The sequence below is a fragment of the Carassius auratus genome, chromosome 41 (genome assembly GCF_003368295.1).
Source record: "Carassius auratus strain Wakin chromosome 41, ASM336829v1, whole genome shotgun sequence".
Lineage (NCBI taxonomy): Eukaryota > Metazoa > Chordata > Actinopteri > Cypriniformes > Cyprinidae > Carassius > Carassius auratus.
Genome location: NC_039283.1, coordinates 1745832 through 1765374, shown reverse-complemented (window position 1 = coordinate 1765374; position 19543 = coordinate 1745832). Strand labels below are relative to the sequence as shown.

The following is a 19543-nucleotide window of genomic DNA, read 5'->3' as shown; positions in this document are numbered from 1 at the left end:
TGAAACCTCTTTGTTTCCACACTGCTCCGAATAGATGACATACACCATGAGCATACGCTGAATCTGTAAAAATGTTAGCAGTTTGTCCTTTTGCTAACTGACATGCAGTTGTGAGAGCTTTTAATTCTGCTAATTGAGCAGAGCAGGGCTGTACACAATGTTGTGATATCACAGATTCAAATTCTTTTTTGTTTTTCTTTACTACTGAATATCCTGTATGATTTCCTTCGTGATCCCTAAAGCTAGAACCATCTACAAAGTAAGTTACTTCTGCTTCAGTAATGGGTATTGATTCTAGATCTGGTCGTAATCTAGTAAATGCCAAGGACTCATTCACACACTCATGAGGTTCTCCTTCGAAAGCCAAAGGAATTAATTCAGCCGGATTAACTGTATGGCATCTTTTAATGGTAACATCTGGATATGTGAGTAATGAGGAATAGGCTAGAATTCGAGCTTGTGTCAGAACAAATTTCCCTTGTTCTATTAATTCCACAACTTTGTGATGGGTATATATTGTTACTGGATACCCCATAGTTATTGTGGATGCTTTTTCATAAGCATAATACACTGCAGCTAAACCCTGTTGGTAACATGGTGGGTATCCCTGGGCTACATTGTCTAACTTTGTGCTGTAGTATGCTATAGGCTGTTTTTTCCTCCCACTACAGGTCTCTTGCATTAATACAGCTGATGCATAACCATCAACTCTATTTGCCACATATAGATGAAACATTTTATCATATTCTGCCATTCCCAGGGCAGGGGCCTGTTGTAATTCTTTTTTTATTGCTTCAAATGCTAGTAAGGCATCTGTGTTCCATTTTAATGGATTTCTTAAATGTTGTAATCCTGCTTGTTTCATCATTTCTCTCAAAGGCCCTGTCTTTACTGCATAGTCCTCTATCCAATCGGCACTAAAGCCTGTCATTCCTAGAAACGTCATCATTTGTCCTACTGTCTGAGGTAACGGTGTTTTACTTATACCTTCTAACTGAGCTGGAGCTATAGCTCGTGTACCAAATGCAATTAATCTTCCCAAGTATTCCACTTGAGGCTGGCAATACTGCAATTTGTTTTTAGACACCTTGTGTCCTCCTTCTGCTAATTTTGTCAACACCTTAATTGAGTCTTTGTGACATTGTTCTAGTGAGGTAGAACAGATAATTAAATCATCCATGTATTGTAATAGTGTACCGTCTATTACAAGGTCTTCTAAATCATCCTTCAAAATCTTGTTGAATATATGTGGTGAATGTTTATATCCCTGAGGTAGTCTAGAATATGTATATTGCTTATTTGCATGTGTGAATGCAAACAAATATTTACTCTCTTCTGCAAGCGGTACACTGAAGTAGGCAGAGCAAAGATCAATTACAGTAAAGTATTTGGCATCAGGAGGGACATTTGTCAGTAAAGTGTGCGGGTTTGGTACCTCAGCTGGCATATCTTCCGTTATTTCATTTATTGTTCGTAAATCATGAACAAGTCGCCATCTATTTTTGTCTGATTTGATTACAGGCATAATTGGAGTGTTACAGTAACTAGTTGTTTCTATCAATACCCCTGCCTTCACTAAGCCTTCAATTGTGTCCTTTATCCCTGCTTCCGCATCTGCCCTTAAAGGATATTGTGCTTTTCTAGGCAGACGTGCATTTGGTTTAAGTTGAACTCTTACTGGATTTGCTGATTTTATTAATCCAATATCTGTGTCATGTTGAGACCATAGTTCAGTTGGTACCTGACACTCCATTTCCTTAAATAATTCAGTCTCATTTGTGTTTATTAAATCAGATGCTGTAGTCATCTGTGTCACTTTCTTTTGGCTGATAACTACTTCCTGTGGAATTCCCAGCAAACTGGTTGCACACAGAATTTTGATGTAATTTTTGTCAGCTGAATGAAAAATCAATGGGTTTTCTGTTGATTCCCATTTGCTTTGTTCTGCCCTTTTCATCATTGGTCCTAAATCTTTTGCTTTCCAATTTCTTCCTACATATACTGCAATATGCGGGACAGAGTTATTTACATTGAACCATTTTTTGACAAATTCACTTTCTGGTATGTTTAAAGCTGCTCCTTCCTTACCTATGATGATGTACTGGGAGACTATCTCAATCTGCTGTCCTTTTGTTTCTTTTTGCCATTTCTGTTCTATATTTTCATCTCTTTCTTGATCATACATCATTGTGCAATGAAATTCTGACTTTGATAGCTGTGCTTCAGGTATCTGTGCTTCAATAAACTTTCCCCATTTATTGACTGTCTGTCTCACATCTTGTTCTATCTGTCCTATCCAAAAAACATTTGCTTTTGGCTCTGCAACCATCATTTGTTTTTCTGTTCCTATTGAATCAATATATATACCTTCTGGAGAGCACCAAATTTGTAGTCCTAATTTACATAATGCATCTCTTCCTAACAAATTAATAGGAGTTTGATTTGATACCAGAATGGGCATTGTTATACTTTGATCTTTCGTTTGTAGACACACTGGAGCTGTTATGGGAATCAATTGCATTTTTCCCGAGAATCCTATTGTCTTTGCAAATTTTCCAGACAAGGGGAGATGTGAAGCATATTTCAAATTAATGCACGTTAAATTTGCCCCCGTATCAACCAAAAATGGAAATGTATCTCCCTCTATTTTAATCTGCATAATGGGCTCTTGATCAGCTTTTGTTGATAAAATTGGAAGCTGACTCTCCCCTTTAGGATTCTCTGGGCACCCCTAATAGCCTGGATTGGGACCTCCCCAAGGGTTTACTGGGCCCTGCACTGGACCCTGAGTAGGCTGTTGCCAGCTCATCTCCCTTCTACCCTGAGGTTGCTGTGGCCATTGTTGTGTTGGACAGTCAGCTTTGATGTGTCCGGGCTGCGCACAACCCCAGCACAATGGTGGAGGCCTGTCTCTGCCTCTGCCTCTGCCTCTGCCTCTTTGCTGTATGGGGTTTTTTCTCCATCCCATTTGTCCTGGCTGTTGAGTATAAACATTTATTATGGGCACAGAGTTCAAGTGTTCATTTGGAGGGACTGCTGTAAGTGGGCTTGACTGAATAGTAGGTTGTGGAGCAATTACTGGAGGTACTAGAGTCATTTGTTCTGCTGTTGCATTTGTTACTGAAGCTTGAATATTTTTCTTATTTTTCTTTGTGAGTTCTTCAAGCTGTAATTGAGTTAGCTTACGTTGTAACTCTTTCTCTTGACTCTTAAGTTTTAGTTCATTTTTTCTTTGCTGTTCCACTGCATGAGACACATGATCTAAAAACTCTTTGTGTGTTTTAGAAGTTAAACCGACCACATCCTCCAGCTTGCTTTTTACCGCTGGCGGCATAGCATCAATCACAGCTTGTCTAAACAAGGTTGACATTAATGGGTCTCCCTCGGGATCCCCCTCAGTTTCTTGTTTCCACCTTTTCAGCTCTTTTTGGACATAAGTGGTTGGATTCTCTAAATCTCCAATTCCTTCTCCCTTCAGTGATTTAGGATTCAGTCTGATCGGATACTCCGCACGCAATGCCTGCCATACTGCTGGGCGGAATGCATCAAAAACAATCCCATCCATATTGTGAGAGTTCACTGCTCTGTTTAGAGTCGTTGTAAGAAGAATTTCATCCATCTTTGTCCCTCCAATAATTTTAGCCAGCAGAGCTTTAACATCTCCCACTGCCAATAGCTTTCCCATTGTTTCCTCTTCAAACACTTTAATGAATTTCCCTGCACCCTCATGAATATCAGGAAGACGAGTGACAAGCCCCTCGAGGTCCTGCGAAGCCCAGGGGACATACTGTCCCTGCTCACCCTTGATTAAAATTGGGAGCTGTGCGGCCAGTGGTCTAAGTGTCCCTTTATCTCTGCCCTGTTCCCATTTACCGTTCTCAAATAACTCCTCTGCCTGATTCTCATCCTCACTACTGTAGAACAACTTACTCTTTCCTCTCTCCAACTTATTTACCTCTCTGATCTTCTTCCCTGATTCTCTAATTTTCTCTTCCATTTCTTCTTCCAAAGCTTGTACTTGTGCTACAATATCTCTATCTTCCCTCCGCTTTCTTTCTAATCCTTCCTCAAACCAGGTTTTATCTTCCTGACTTGCTTTCATTTTTTCTAACGCTGTACGTGCTTGTCTGTAACAGTCAAGTTGCAAACCTTCTGCACTTTCCTGTCTGGTTTGCCTCTGTGTTTTTACAGCTGGTTCCTCTCTACCATCCATCTCTAACTGCCCTTCTAACTCTAGTTCTCCTGTTACCTCCATGGTTCCCTTGAGTATTGGGAATTCTCCTGCTAAAGGCAGATAAGGAGGGGGGTCTGCATATTTCTTTTCTTTTCTCATGTTATCTTTCTCTGCCTCCTTCAGGACTTTCCTAGCCTGTTTTATACTCTTCAACATATCTTCACCTTCTTTTTTAAACAGTGAAAGTATTTCTTTCTCTTTTTCCCTTTTTGTTTCTCTTTTTTCTTTTTTCCTATTGATGCTTTTAGTTTTATAATTTTTTATCAGAGTTTCCATTTCCTCACACAATGCCACATCAAATGTCCCTTCCTTTGGCCATTTTGTTGTCATATTTTTTGTTCTCTTCTGCCATTTTTTTGAGATTTTGTCTATTTGCGCTTTACACAGTGGATTTTTTAATCCAATGATTTCCACTGGTGTGGCTGCCATATCTTTATTTATATTATTACCACCAAAAATCAACTTTTTAGTTTTATATAGTAACTTGGTTACAATCTCTTCTTTTCCTTTTACTGAATTTAACTATTTTTTACCCATTTCACCCTACTTTCTATTCTTTTTTATGTGTCATACCCTTTTGAATTTAGTTTTTTATTATCTAATGCGTTTACACTTTTTAAATTTATATTGTTATTTAACTGTCTATTTTATTTACTCTATTTTATTATCACTTTGTAGATAACTATTTCTAACAATAATTCTTTATTTTTATTTTTACTTTTCTTTCCTTTTTTGTCCACCCATGTATTAAAACTTTAATGTGGGAACTTCCTCCCTTGCTCTCACCCCCACTGTACCGGGCTCAGAAAATGTTCTCCCCTTTCACACAGACATCCAAAATGCAAAACTCTATTATAGATCTCGGTTCAAACTTTATTGATACTATTTCCCTAAGCCCATTCACACTTGCTACACTCTTTATTGAGCCAGAGTGCTTATGCTTGCATACTTTTTCCCTTTATCTAAGGGATAATCAGTCATTAATTGTCCTTTTATTATCAAGGCTCATCATACATTCATCCCTCTCAAGTGGATATGGGTTGAGTCCAATTCTGCCGGTTCACACTTAAGTGAAGGTCCAGGAACGGTGCTCAACCCTTACCCACTCAATACGGAATTTATTTGTTCATACATTCATCACCATTCACAAGTTCATTCGTCCGGACACAGACACATCCACACAACAAAACACAGCTCTTCCTAGAGCTCCTTAAGGGCCCACCTATTTCTGTCCTTTGAGAATTTCACCTATACTTTCTCAAAGCGGTATCCGTGGGACTTTTTCTCGCGATTCCTTAATCTGCTTCTCCGTTTATCACTGTCCTACTTGGTACAGCTATCCAATAAACACAGATTTTACAATGTCCTTTTTGCCTACACTATTTCTGTTTTAAATCTAGGTTACCTTACAAGGCTTTCCTATTAATAAACAAAATATGTGCATGCAGTTATTTCTTCTGGAGTAAAACCCCTTTTTCAATTTGGATATCCTATTTTTTCTAAATTTTGAAGAGTAGTTTTTAAGTGTCCTTACCACTCAGAACTGACCTCAACCAACACAAACGAATTCTATAAGCAAAAATGCTTACCTTGTTTTATGGTGGCCACCCGGTTGTGTTGATCATTGGTCAGCTCAAAAGCGGTTGTCCACTCTGTCACTCTTGTCCAGTCCCATCTGGGGTGCCAAATCTGTGGTGTCTTTTGCCGGTTCTCAGAAGAATCAAACTCAGTCAGGGATTTTTCTCTCAGAAGAAAAGACTTTATTTCAAGCAAAACAAAGTCGAGCCCCCTTGCAAGGAGATCTCTCGAATGGTATTTCGTTCCTCCTTATATATTCCTATATGGGGCGGTTCCACATAGTAAAACTTTTCCTTTAGACTATACTTTTCATAAATCACAAGGGAGGGGAGGCCCTTAATGTATGTCTGACCATATGCTTTTCATTAGCTCTGTACATTCCAGGGCGTAGGCAACCTTCTATTAGATTTTAGGCCTATAAGAGTTTAATAGAATAACTTTAAAACAAAAATGGCTAGATTCACATTGATTATATACTTGATTAATTGAAACTTTACTAATAAAAATCTTCCACATATTCACACAACTGTAATGATCAAGTTCCAATTCAGTACATTTAAAAAATATTAACCTTATAAAAATCAATAACTATTAACAAGAACTAAATGTTAACTAAATGTGCTTTTGTATGTTAACACATCAAAACAAATCTACTTTATATTGACCTTTGAAGTTTCTTAACAAACTTAATTACACTTTTAAAATACACTTTGTTCTTACTCAGAAGTGGTTATTATAGAAACCTGGTACCTTTGGTAAGCATGACCTGTTAAGTGAAAGTGACATTCAGCCAAGTATAGTGACCCATACTCTCTAACCATTAGGCCACGACTTCCCTTCCCTGTTCCCTGGCAGATTGATGAAAACCTTTGCCATGAGTCCTAGAGACTATCCCATGCAAAACATTCAGAAACAAGATTCAGAAGAGAAATCTGATAATTCATAATTATTATTATGAAAAATCAAAAGGATGAATTAAATTAAAAATAAAAGTCCATTCATGAACTTGACTTGGCGTCACAGTCCTATGTTTGCAAGCATTTGTTTATGCAAACTGCATAAAGTAAGAAGAAGGATAGTTCATACCAAAAGTTTTTACTGTTCCCACCTGCATGACTTTTGAAGGTGAGGTGGGGGTTTGTAAAAAAATTTGTAAACTATACAACGATTCATAGAGCAAAACATGTTGATATTCAGCGGACTAATGTTTTCAGCACTTTTCAGCTGAGACACATGGTTACATCACCTGTGCAGTGCTGGCTGGGTAATAAATCCAGAGGAAGTTTGGGTTATTGACCTCAGAGTTTCTATCAGGCATTGTGCTGATAGCAAAATAGATCAAGCCTGCAAAGAGCAGATATGAGGAAACACAGTACTCAGAGAGAAACCTTCTTCATCCGGATGTGATATCAAAACCAGATCACTTTCCACAGCCACATATCCTGATCCACATCTTAATTTAGAAATTAAATGAATCCACTTTTCTCAGGGGTGATCATGCTATAGCACTTTTTGCATCTTCTGAAATCAAGAAAAGTGTTGTTGTTGTTTTCAATTTATTAGTTCAACAATCAATAAACAAGGGAAAAAGTGGAAACACTCCAAACTAAATCCAATCAATTTGACCAATTTATCTTCCTGGCCATCCTCTCTTCTTCCTGTCAAAATGCTTCTCTGAAAGTTTTATCTCAGCCTTCATTCAGGTGAATGTGGCTGAATGAAAGCAGGGCCTGACAGAGGAAAGGCAGAACAGAGAGTGTCCATTTCTCCTGTCCATCCGCTGCAGCGCTCAGGTCAGCTTTCTGACAGACACTTTGAACTCAGGTCTGTTCATTACCAGATGCTGAATGTTGACTTATGTTTTAAAAATATCTTATGTAGCTTATGTTTCATAAATACTCAAATATATCTAAATTACGATCTATGCTCTCAATGTCAAATGCAGAAATGTTAAATCATGCATTTATGACCTCAAGGTTAGATTACTGTAATGCTTAATTGGCTGGTTGCTCTGCGTGCCTCATAAACAAACTCCAGCTGGTTTAAAATGCAGTAGCTAGAGTTCCTACTAGAACCAGAAAGTATGACAATATTAGCCTGGTTCTGTCAACTCTGCACTGACTCCTAGTTAAACACCATATATATTTTAAAATCTTTCTAATTACTCATAAAGCCCTGAATGGTTTAGCTCCTCACTACTTGAGCGAGCTCTTATCACATTATAGTCCTTCACGTCTACTGCAATCTCAAAACTCTGGCCATTTGATCATACCTACAATATGAAAATCAATTGTGGTTACAGTAGATCCTTTTCCTATTTAGTGCATAAACTCTGGAACAATCTACCTAGCATTGTTGTCGAGCCAGACACGCTCTGTCAGTTTAAATCTATATATTAAAGACTCATCTCTTTAACCTGGCATACATATAACACACAAGAACTAATTCAATAATTCAAAGGATTATAAGGCTGAATTAATTAGTTGAAGCTGAATTGGGAACACTTCCCATAACATCTGATATACTCACTATATTGTAAGAAGAATGGCATCTACGCTAATATTAGTCTGTTTTATTCTTATGTAGACTTATTACATAATATCATCTGAACGAAAAGTCACCCAAAAATTTTTTTTCTTGTACATAAAATAAAATAAAATTAGTAAAAGTAGATATAAAAATCTTATGTAATAAATTGTTTGACTGTGCTTAGTAATTGAATGAAAAATTGTCAACTAGATAAAATAAATATATAAATGTTACAGAATGAATTTTTATGATTCCTTACATATTAATGTGCTTCTTTGCGTCTTGAAGAGGCAAATCACAGATTCACTGACAACATCACAAACTTGAATTACTAATCTCAGTAAATAAAATATTTGTTAAACTTTTTTGTTATGCATATAATTCCATATATAATTCCACGTGTTAATTCATAGTTTTGATGCCTTCAGTGTGAATCTACAATTTTCATAGTCATGAAAATAAAGAAAACTCTTTGAATGAGAAGGTGTGTCCAAACTTTTTGTCTGTACTGTATGTGTTGTTGCATAGAAATCCTCTCATACACTGCTTATCAGCATGAGATCTCAACACCGAATCTTCTGTGTAAATGGCATATACAGATTAACACAACACTATTGTTAAATCTCTCTCTGGTTTTTTGGAAAAGAAAGCCTTAAAACATGTGCATGGAGGAGATAAAACAGGATAGACATTTGTTATTGGTTTCCAAGTTCTAAAACCTGTGATATTCAATAGAAAACAGATGTAATCGAGAGAAAACTGCTACAACTTAAGTTCAAACAGGTGCAACAGTAAGAGAAAGTACAAGGGAACTGGACATGTTTTGAGATAATGTTCAGTCTTCATATGAATAGAATAGAATAAAAATAACCTAACAATAATAGTATAAAATCAAATGAAAAAATAAATAAAATAAAAATATAATGTAATTAGAATAAAATATAAATTGAATGTTTTTAAAATATAACAATATAAAAATAATACATTAAATAATTACAAAATAATATAAAATAAAAATAGCATATAAAATACAAAATCTAAATGTAATGTAATTTGAAAAAAATTATAAAATAAAATTAAATATAATGTAAATGAAATTAAATAAAAATAGCATGACAAAATAACAAAATATAAATAGGTTAACAGAGTATAACATAAAATACAAAATCAATTAAAAAAAGCTTATCAAATACTGTACAATTTAAAAAAATAAAACTGTAATTAAAATTTACAAAATAATAAAATGCAATGCAATGCATGTTAATAATAAAAAAAAAAAAAAAAATTATCATCAAAAGTTTAGGGGTTTGTCCCCCCAGAAATCTTAATCATCAACAAAAGCAACAAAGATGCATGCTTTTTGCAATATACTGAGTCCTAGCCAATAAACCTGTTTGTTAAAGCCATTGTTTGGAGGTCCATGGCAGCTCTCGCACCTCTCTGAGTGCAGATGTCTATGAAAGTCCATTTGCACTCCATTAAAGATAAGTAATGGTCTGTCAGCCTTTGCCCACGATCCACATTCATCTTAAAGCCCAATTTATAAAGATAAGAGAACGTCATTACCCCTGCTACCTCACATCAGTTCTGATTTTTCAAGGAAACAGCAATGGGATAAGTGAAAGTGGGGTATACCCTGGGCAACAGTGGGCCAGTGATGAGCTCTAGAGGCCGATTTCGACTGTTAATGAGCACTCCCATTCAGACACACTGTGGACCTCAGAGTGTCTAGGTCTGAGTCTCACTTAGGGTTTTTTTTAGAAGGTGTGACTGCTTTGTCCAAGTAATTGGGATGATCTACCATCCTTTCTGTTATGTAGGGGCACTAGTAAGAATCCCCTACCAATTAGATTCTTCACCTCAAACAATTAAAGTCATAACTGACATACAAAACCACCGGAGATATAAATGCCACGCATCCATTATTCAAAGCACTTCCAGGCGCTTTAAAAAGTCATACAAATGAATACAAGAATACAAATGAGTATATGAAAAAAGCACATAACTCCAAGAGCAGCATCACTCAGAGTCAAGTGTGTGTTTCTCTGCTAAACAAGGCTGTATATAAAATGCACAAGGGCTATATCCCAACAGAACCCACAGTGCTTTAACTGCACAGGCCTGTCCACTCATTGTGATTGAGCACTGTGGCTCAGAAACACCTCAAGACGCTCAGTTTGTTTTAAACAATCATTACCAAGGCAAACGTCTGTAATTCATCTTTCTTAAGTCTTGACTCTGGCAGATATTCCTCTTTATTGTGTTTCTTTATGTGCAATTCTCCAAGAAGGCAGCCAACAAGCTTAGCTGGTAATTGTTGTGATAATGCATTTATTTTTTTAGGGAATATATCATTTATTTTAGAATAATGTTTTGTTGCCTCATGCAAATGTCATAGCACTCCTGATCTATGGATTATTTTAGAACAATTCACCCAAAAAATAACAATTCTGCAAGCACTTACTTGCTAACTTGATGTTTGCAGAATTTTCTATTGTCTGAGGAACACACAAGCAGAAATTCTGAAGGAAATTCGTGCAATTACAAAGAATGAGGACTGAAGCTAATAATATTCAGAAACGATACAAAACACCATAATGCCTTCAGCGCCACATTATAAGTCTTTTGAAGTCATTTCATAGCTTTGTATGAGAAACAAACCAAAATGTGAATTATTTACGGAAAATCTACTCAAGCCCCTGCACTAGCTCGAATCTTCCCACAAAGTTCTGCATATTGCCAGGTAATGCACAGACTCCAGCCTTGTCTGGCACAATGCAACACAGACAAGTGGTGCAATACAGCAGGTGAAATATGAATATGAAAATCATCTCTCTTGGAACAACGCCCATCCAATTTAACTATCCATTCATCCATCCATTTTCCAAACCACTTGACTAATGGTCACAAGCCAAACCAAACTGACTTACCCAGACAATGCAACAATATGTGTCTCTTCTAGCTTTCAATAAGAGAGGGTGAAGGTAGGCCAGAGCTTAAACTCAAATTGTGTTTGCTCAGTGGAAATGAGATCTCTAATTGCTCCAGAGAGTAAATTCCTGATCTGAGTGTAGAACTGAATGTTTATATGCCCAGGCATAACCCATCAAACACCCATAACCAGGATGAAAGCCAACCAATCTGACTACACCTAAAGTACTGTATGAGACATGTTCTGGAACTTTGCACTATAAATCTCACCCCTTAAAATAACTTTTCCTCTCAAAACAGGAAGGGAGATGCAGAGCCTTTAGCATGAATTCGAAAGAGAGAAAAGTGTTGTAACTGACAAGCCTGGCTCGCAGTTAGAGGGTTAATATGAAATATTGAGGGATTAAACTAAAATGCAACATCAAGCAAAAGTTAACCAGGGATAATGAACTAAATGTCTTGTGCTTCATAAAATCTAAAGAGTGACGCCTCCCATATCAATGCTGCTTTAATGAGCATGCTTCTCCAGGGAAGAAACAGATCCAGCACTGAATTACTTAGAAAAGCAAAGCACCTCAAGGTCACACATTTTTCTAAACTCAAACACACACACACACACACACAGACACACACACACACATATATATATATATATATATATATGAAAGATAAATCTGAAGACGTTCAGGTTTCTCTCTCCCATTAGCCAGATGCCTTGTTTTATGTGTACTTCATATTCTAGTAATGCGCACATGCAGTGTGTCCACATATAAGAATACTTAAATCTTGTAAACAATCCGTAATGCTGAGCAGTGCAGAACTGGATAGTGTGCACTGTCCAGTTACAAGGAAATGGTGTATCAGTGTCAGTGTAACGAGATGCCCTGGATGAAGATTTCTGGAGGATGGAACAGAAAAGTGTTTGAGAGACGTCAGGTACAGTATCACTCCGATGCCCTTGCTGTAACCCTGCAGCTCTTCTTGCTAACAGGCACTATGAGCGATCAAAACATTACACACAGGTTTAGACGACTGTGTAAGTTCACAGCACATAAATGACATCTGAGGTGAGGTCATCCAGACACTTTGTCAGACCCTGATTAGGAGAAACTGTAATTTTGTGATAGTTTTCTCATCTGGTTTGCTGAAAGCAGCAGTTGCACTAAGATATCTGAAGGTATTTCACTCTGAATTCTTACCAGTCAATAAAAACGTTCAAGTTAAATAGTGTATAGGCTGAAATCCTATCATCAGTCCTGTTTCAAAGGACACCTAGATATTTTACAGAGAAAATCTTTAAGAGATACCTTAGGAATTGATTTTTTTGGTGTTTGTTTTGCTTTTTGTGAAAATATTGTGATTTATGTATCTGTGGACAAGCAATTTTTTTTGTGTATATGATTTATGTATTAAATCATATATATTATTCATTAAATAATATGTATTTATATTTCCCCTTATACACTGTTATAAGGGGAAATACAAAATAAATAAATAAAAATTTCTGCCTGGAATTTTCTGGTAATTTTCCGGACATTTGCATTAAGTATAAAATACAATGTAATGAAAAGTCAAAATAAAGGTACAAATCATTTTATTAAAAATAAAATAAATAATAATAAATAAATACAGAAAATTCTTATATAATAATACAGTACACTGTGTCCTATTTGTACATATTTTTTACAGTGTATATCCCATTATAATAATAATCATAATTAATAGTTGACATTAATGAGAAAAATAAGAGAAAATGTAAAAAGTAACATTTAAATATTGTAAAATCTGGCATATAAAACAGGTTACATTATACATTTATTATTTAATTTTTTTATTTCTCTTAGATCCCCTTACAATGTTAACAATTGTTACATAATTAATCATTCAAATTAATGACTTATTTAATTCATAATAAAATAAATCATTGAAATATTGTGTCAAAATGTAGGTCGACATCAGCAATACCAAATGAAGCATCACAAGACAACTGTTATTAATTCTATTCATCAGCCCTCTTCACACAGTCTCTCACCTTCATCTCTACCTGTCCCTCATCTGTTTTTTCTGTCTGTATGAAAAGTCTAGTCTTAAGATCAGAAGACAAGCAAAAAGCAACATTTTCACCTTGCAGATGATGTTAATAATAATAATAATAAAAAAGTGAGATATATCATAGATAACAAATAATTAAAATACTCTTTGGAGAGAAAAAAAAAACTTGAAACCTTCTTTCCTTGCAACTGATAAAAGCAGTGAAATGCAATGCTCTGCATCATCGAAAGAGACAAATCTAATCTGAAACACTCAAATGCCCTCTAGTCCCTTTGACCGTCATTCACAGGTGCTGCTGCTGCCCAGAACCAATAAATGATTTGATAAGTTAATGCCCCATTCAGCCATTAAGCTTGTCATCTCGGTTGTATCTGCATATGATGGTGAAGGGTCTAGACCTTTCCCATTACATAAATGTAAGTAGAAATGGAGAGAGCGAGAAAAAGAGCACAGCAGAGTGGAAGAGAGAAAGGCACATTGATATTATTGGCTCTGACACTCTCTTTTGTCTAGTCACATGAAACCATAAGAAGTACATAACACCTGAGGAAAAAAGATGCAATAGCAACCAATTACATCAGTGTCAGAGCTTGGAAATGGCTCCTGCTGCTCAACTGCACAGAGTCACGACAGCTCAGAGTTTTGTCCTGCAGGCATGAGAACTGGAGCAGAGCTTTCCTCTTCATGTGGGTAGATCCATCACATGCTGACATATCTAAAGTCTAATGATAAGGAGGCCACAGGAGGAAAGTGCGTTCACAGTTTTCACTCTGACAAACCGTTTATGAAGAACTTTTCAAAATGGGCATTTTAGCTGTAGCTGCTTGAATTCAGTTCTTAGAAAATATTTACACTGGTCACTTCATGCAAATCAGATTATGAAAATATCAAGTGTGAAGGCCATCCAAGATGCATTTAGCATCAACTATCTTTAAGGGTATTAGCTAAAGAATAAAGAATATTAACATGCTAAATGTAAAATTTTGTTACTATAACTAAATGTTAAAGTCTACCTGTTTTATCGTAAACACATAAAACAATATTTATACTGTGCCGTTTAAAAGTTTGGGGTCAATTTTTTTTTCTTTTGAAAGAAATCTATATTTTTTACTCATCAAGGATGCGTTAAATTAAGTACCAATAACAATGTTTACATTGTTACAAAAAAGGATAAAAAAATCCTGAAATCAATTTTTTTTTTTACAAAATATTAATCAGCACATCTGCTTTCAACAGTAAATAACAAATTATAATAAGAAAATTATTCTTGAGAACAAAATCAGCACATTATAATGTTTTCTGACACTAAAGAAAATCTAAAACATATATATATACAATACATATATAACTTTTAACTTTTGAATGCAAAGCATGCAGGAAACTAGAAATCAACTGCCTTTCACTTAAAGCACCCAGAAATTATTAAATTAGTACAACACAAATGGCTGGTTTCATTTAATCAGTTTTTAAATGGATTCATATCAATGAAATTGAGCTGTGTCAACATGTTTTAAATGTAAGATGTATTAGCTCATTGAAATTAAGCAGATTTTTTTTAAGCGTTGAGTGAAAGTATGATAACTAGTGTTAGTAAACACATTTTTTAAATCAGTTCCTCAAGTGTGCATTTATACCAGTAAACTAATGTAATGTAACAGCAAACCAGCTCATTGCCTCCAATACCAGAGCAAATAATCTCCCAGATCTCCAGTAATTCACACAGAAATAAACAATATAATGTTGATAAATATGCAGTACATTCAGTTCTATACTGAGAGGTGGGTAAAATTACACGGCCATGGCTCCTCCAACAAGTTATTGGAAAAAAATTAATGGAAAGAGTATGCAGTCCATACACACTCTCTCTCTCTGTACAAGGAACCATTCATTATCTTCAGTGTTCCTGGTATTATGGTAATGGCTACAGTATATGCCTCATTGCACTTGGTCAGGGTTGATGAGAACAAGCAATATAAGGTACAACAGTGTTGTGTGTTACGGCCATAGCGCACTGAACGCTCACTCTCCACCCGCTGCTGATGAGACAAAGAGGCAGGCAGAGGAACAGATGAGTCATAATCGCTGGATATACCGGTCCAGCATCAGGATCAAGACCTGATCGTCTGGCTGGAAACCTCAACAATATTTATTCCTTCAGACAGTATGTTGACTTACAGACTCCTGGATGTACTGACCTCTGCAGCTGGTTTAGCTTTGAGAGTTTGAAGATAGTCAGACTATCAGTAATTACAGAGTCTCATCTACATTGCAGCTTATTCTAAAAATGAAATCGGTACTATAACCATTTCATTTTAAAATTTGAATCAGTAGACTTTTTTTAATTGATTGACAAAAAACAGAATATGATTTTACATTTAATGTAAATAATAGTAACACTTTATAAAAGAGTTCCATTATTAATAATTGTTAGTTAAAAAACAGCGGTTTATTTTTTTTAGTTTATGTTAGCTCAGGTACAATACATCATATAAACAGATTATAATATAAACAGCTTTTGATTTTAATAGTGAATTAGGAAATGTTGAAATTAGCATTATATAATGCTAATTATTAGTTAGTTAATGAATGTAGTTAACTATGTTAACAAATAAAACCTAATTGTAAAGTGTTATTATAGTGAAATATTATTACAATCTGATATAATGGTTTTCTATTTTAAAATATTTGAAATGTAATTTATTTCTGGGATGGCAAAGTTGAATTTCAGCAGCCATTACTACAGTTTTCAGTGTCACATGATTATTCAGAAATCATTATAATATGCTGATTTGTTGCTAAATAAAAATGTATTATTATTATCAGTATTGAAAGCTTAATATTTCTTTGGAAATTGTGATACATTTTGTTCAGGATTCTTTAATGAGAAGAAAGTTAAAAAGTACAGCATTCATTTGAAACAGAAACATTTGGTAACATGATGTATGACATCAGCTGTCCCTTATACAGTATATTTACTCATTTCACAAGCAACTATGAAATTATAAATAGTTTCAGAAAACCTAAAGGAAGTCTTAAGTACATGCACCAATTAGTTGAAATATACATAAGGACTATACAGTGCAAAATACGAAACTGTAATAAAAAACAACAACATTAATACGATAAAGACTCCTGGAAGGCCAGATCCCCTGCTGCAAGTTATCCTTCAAATTAGTCATCACCATCATTATCAACAAAAACAACAACTTTGAATGCATTTCGAGTGTGTTTTAATATCAGCTTCAATTAAAGCACCAAGTCCAGTGGTTGGGAAAAGTGGGTCAAATTGAAGAGCAGTCTCTACAAGATTGGAACTGTCGCAAGCTCTCCACCGCCAAAATATCAATTAATTTATCCATTGGAAGCCAGAAACCTGCTGAGCTGAATACTAATGTAGCCCACAGAGGGCGGGCACACGAAGGCACAGACCCAGAATTCCCAGGGCATCAGGAGCTGGTAAGGACTACTGGATCCAGCAGTGATTTATACTGAGCTGCATTCACTGTGTAGGTGTGTGTTTGATTGCAGAATCTAGAGGTGGATTCTCCTCAGAGATTTAAAGGAGACCATCTCTTATTCAAAACCTGTTCTTTAATCAGGTCCCTGCACCTGCGCCCAGCGTGGCTTCTTTAGCAAGTCATCAAGCACTAACTCAGGAAAGTACCACAACTTATTGAACTAATTATACATAAATCTTTAATGGCAAACTTACAGCTGGGGATCAGCTTTGTAGTGTTTGGCATGCAATAAAGGTTTCTGCCTATGTGCTTTTCAACTGCATCAAAAGTATCTTTCTTGTTCTTTGATACTGTTAATCCTGCAAATAAAAGATTCCCAGATAAACAGATTTGGAAAAAATTTGCATCACATCACAATAATCCACAAGTAATCCACAAAATCCTCTTTTATCAAAATCAACAGACACATTTGTTTCCACTTGTAAACATTGCTTGATCTGTGCACATTTCTCTCCTGATTCAGACAAGATGACTTTTTCACTGAAGAAAGCAATATTATAGAGAGGAGTCATGTGTTTTTTTTTTTTTTTTTTTAAGTTAAGCACATCTTGATGAACTTTTTTATAACAGATACTCATTTTTCACTTTACACACTAATGGACTTGAGTTGTATGGATTACTCTGTTGCAATAAACATAGTAGATCGTTTTCAATTAATTACATTTGTTTTGCAATGGAATGTTTTATATATGAACTCACTTTGTATTTAAAATAAAAACATTTTAACTACATTTTAATTCAGTTTAAATAGATTTTACTTATCATTGTTATTTAATACTTCTAATGAAAATAAGAGAAAATGTTTATGTTTATGTTTCATGAGTCTTAACATTTTTGTTGTTTCATGTTTAATCAATATATATTGTATAATGTTTAAATATTCGGTATAATTTTTTCTTGTCAACTAAAAAATGTTATGTATCTAAATATGAAAAAAAATTCTATGCCATATTAGTAAAATTGACTCAAATGAATATTTATTAATATGACATGCCAAAAAATGAAATAGACAAAAACTATGTCAGATAGAATATATAAGATACAATTCAAAGATTTGTGCATTAAAGGCGCAATATGTAATTTTTCTGCTTTAAAAATAGCAGAAATCACTATATCTATATATATTTTTTAGTTGTGTACTTAGATTATCCTGACAGTTTCCACGAACTTTCAACACGGCACATTTCTTTATTTCCATTTTGTTGCCCGTCTATGGTGTCATATAAACTTTGACCCCTCTAGTTTATCTAACTTCCTGCGGAACCGCCAAATAAAAAGGTGAACAGAAGCAAAGACGAGACGAAGAAGAAAAAGTAGTGCATTAGGGCATTAGGACTGCCTATGCATAGGGCCCGGGATCTTGTGCAGCGCCCCAGGTCACACTTATTTGTAAATACAGCAGTCAATCACTGTCAAACTGTTAAAACTATACTTATTGTACCATCTCTCTTCCGGAGTATTCATTTCATAAACATTTTTTTTTTCTTGTTTGACTGGAAGCACAAGCAGCGAATCCCTCGCGACATCTGTCATTGTCCATGACAATACCCTTGTCTCTCTCCATTCAAGACATATCAGTAAAGCAGAACATGATAAGGTGTCTGATAACACAGTCACGGTAATGAGACAGCGTTGATATGACCACAACACCAACTAGAAGGACAAAACAATGGATGTTTGGCTATTGTAGCTCTCTGAACCTTACAGCAGTGGGGTGTGTAAAAGCTTTGTTTTCTCACATGTGGAAAGGTGAGCACAGTAGGAGGACGTGGGGTACACGGTTTATACTTGAGGGCAAACTGGAACGCCATTTAAAAAGTGTAAATGAGAGTTAACATGCACAGCATGACGGCTCAAGCACAGCTATGAACTTGATGTGCTAAAATGCACTGTGGATTTCTGTTGATCCCAAAAATAAAAAAATTGCAGAAAATGTAGTCACCCTAAGGCCATCCAAGATGAAGATGGGTTGGTTTCTTTGTCAAAACAGATTTGAAGAAATTTAGCATTACGTTACCCAACATTGTATCCACTGCAGTGAATGGGTGCCATAAGAATGAGAGTCTAAACAACTGATAAAAACATCACAATAATCCACAAGCAATCCATATGACTCCAGTCCATCAATTAACATCTTGTGAAGTGAAAATCTGCGTGTTCGTGTTTTTATGGTGTATAGCCAGAAGTGACGGTTTAAAGTTTAAGAATCCTTATTTATCGATTTGTTTCTTACAAGCATGTAGGTTTTGACTTAATTAATAAATGAACTGAAGTCATGTGGATTACTTGTGGATTATTGTGATGTTTTTATCAGCTGTTTGGACTCCCATTCTGACGGCACCCATTCACTGCAGAGGATCCACTAGTGATGTAATGCCATGTTTCTCCAACATTTCTCTTCATTTCACTCACAAACCTTGAACTTTCATTGTAATGGTGTAGTAATCCATCACGATGACTAACAGCTAAACATATTATCTGATTATATCAGTGCTGGCATTGTGAAAACACTCTTCAGAGAGGAGTTTGGATTATCTTTAACATGGAAAAAACAACAACATTCTTACATTCAAGCAAGAAAAAGTAGATCAATTTAATGAATGTCTCGCTTCAGTGATAAAAACAGAACAATAGAGAAGGCTGACTGAGCGCTGGAGTCCTTGTGTCTCAGTGTTTTCTACTATTGATCTTGTACCGTTTC

The 19543-nt window shown here is 35.5% G+C and overlaps 1 protein-coding gene across 1 annotated transcript in view; it reads right to left on the bottom strand.

Annotated features, from left to right (window-relative positions):
• Window positions 1-19543, bottom strand: part of LOC113059477 (collagen alpha-6(VI) chain-like) — a 1020620-nt gene that overhangs the window by 765052 nt on the left and 236025 nt on the right.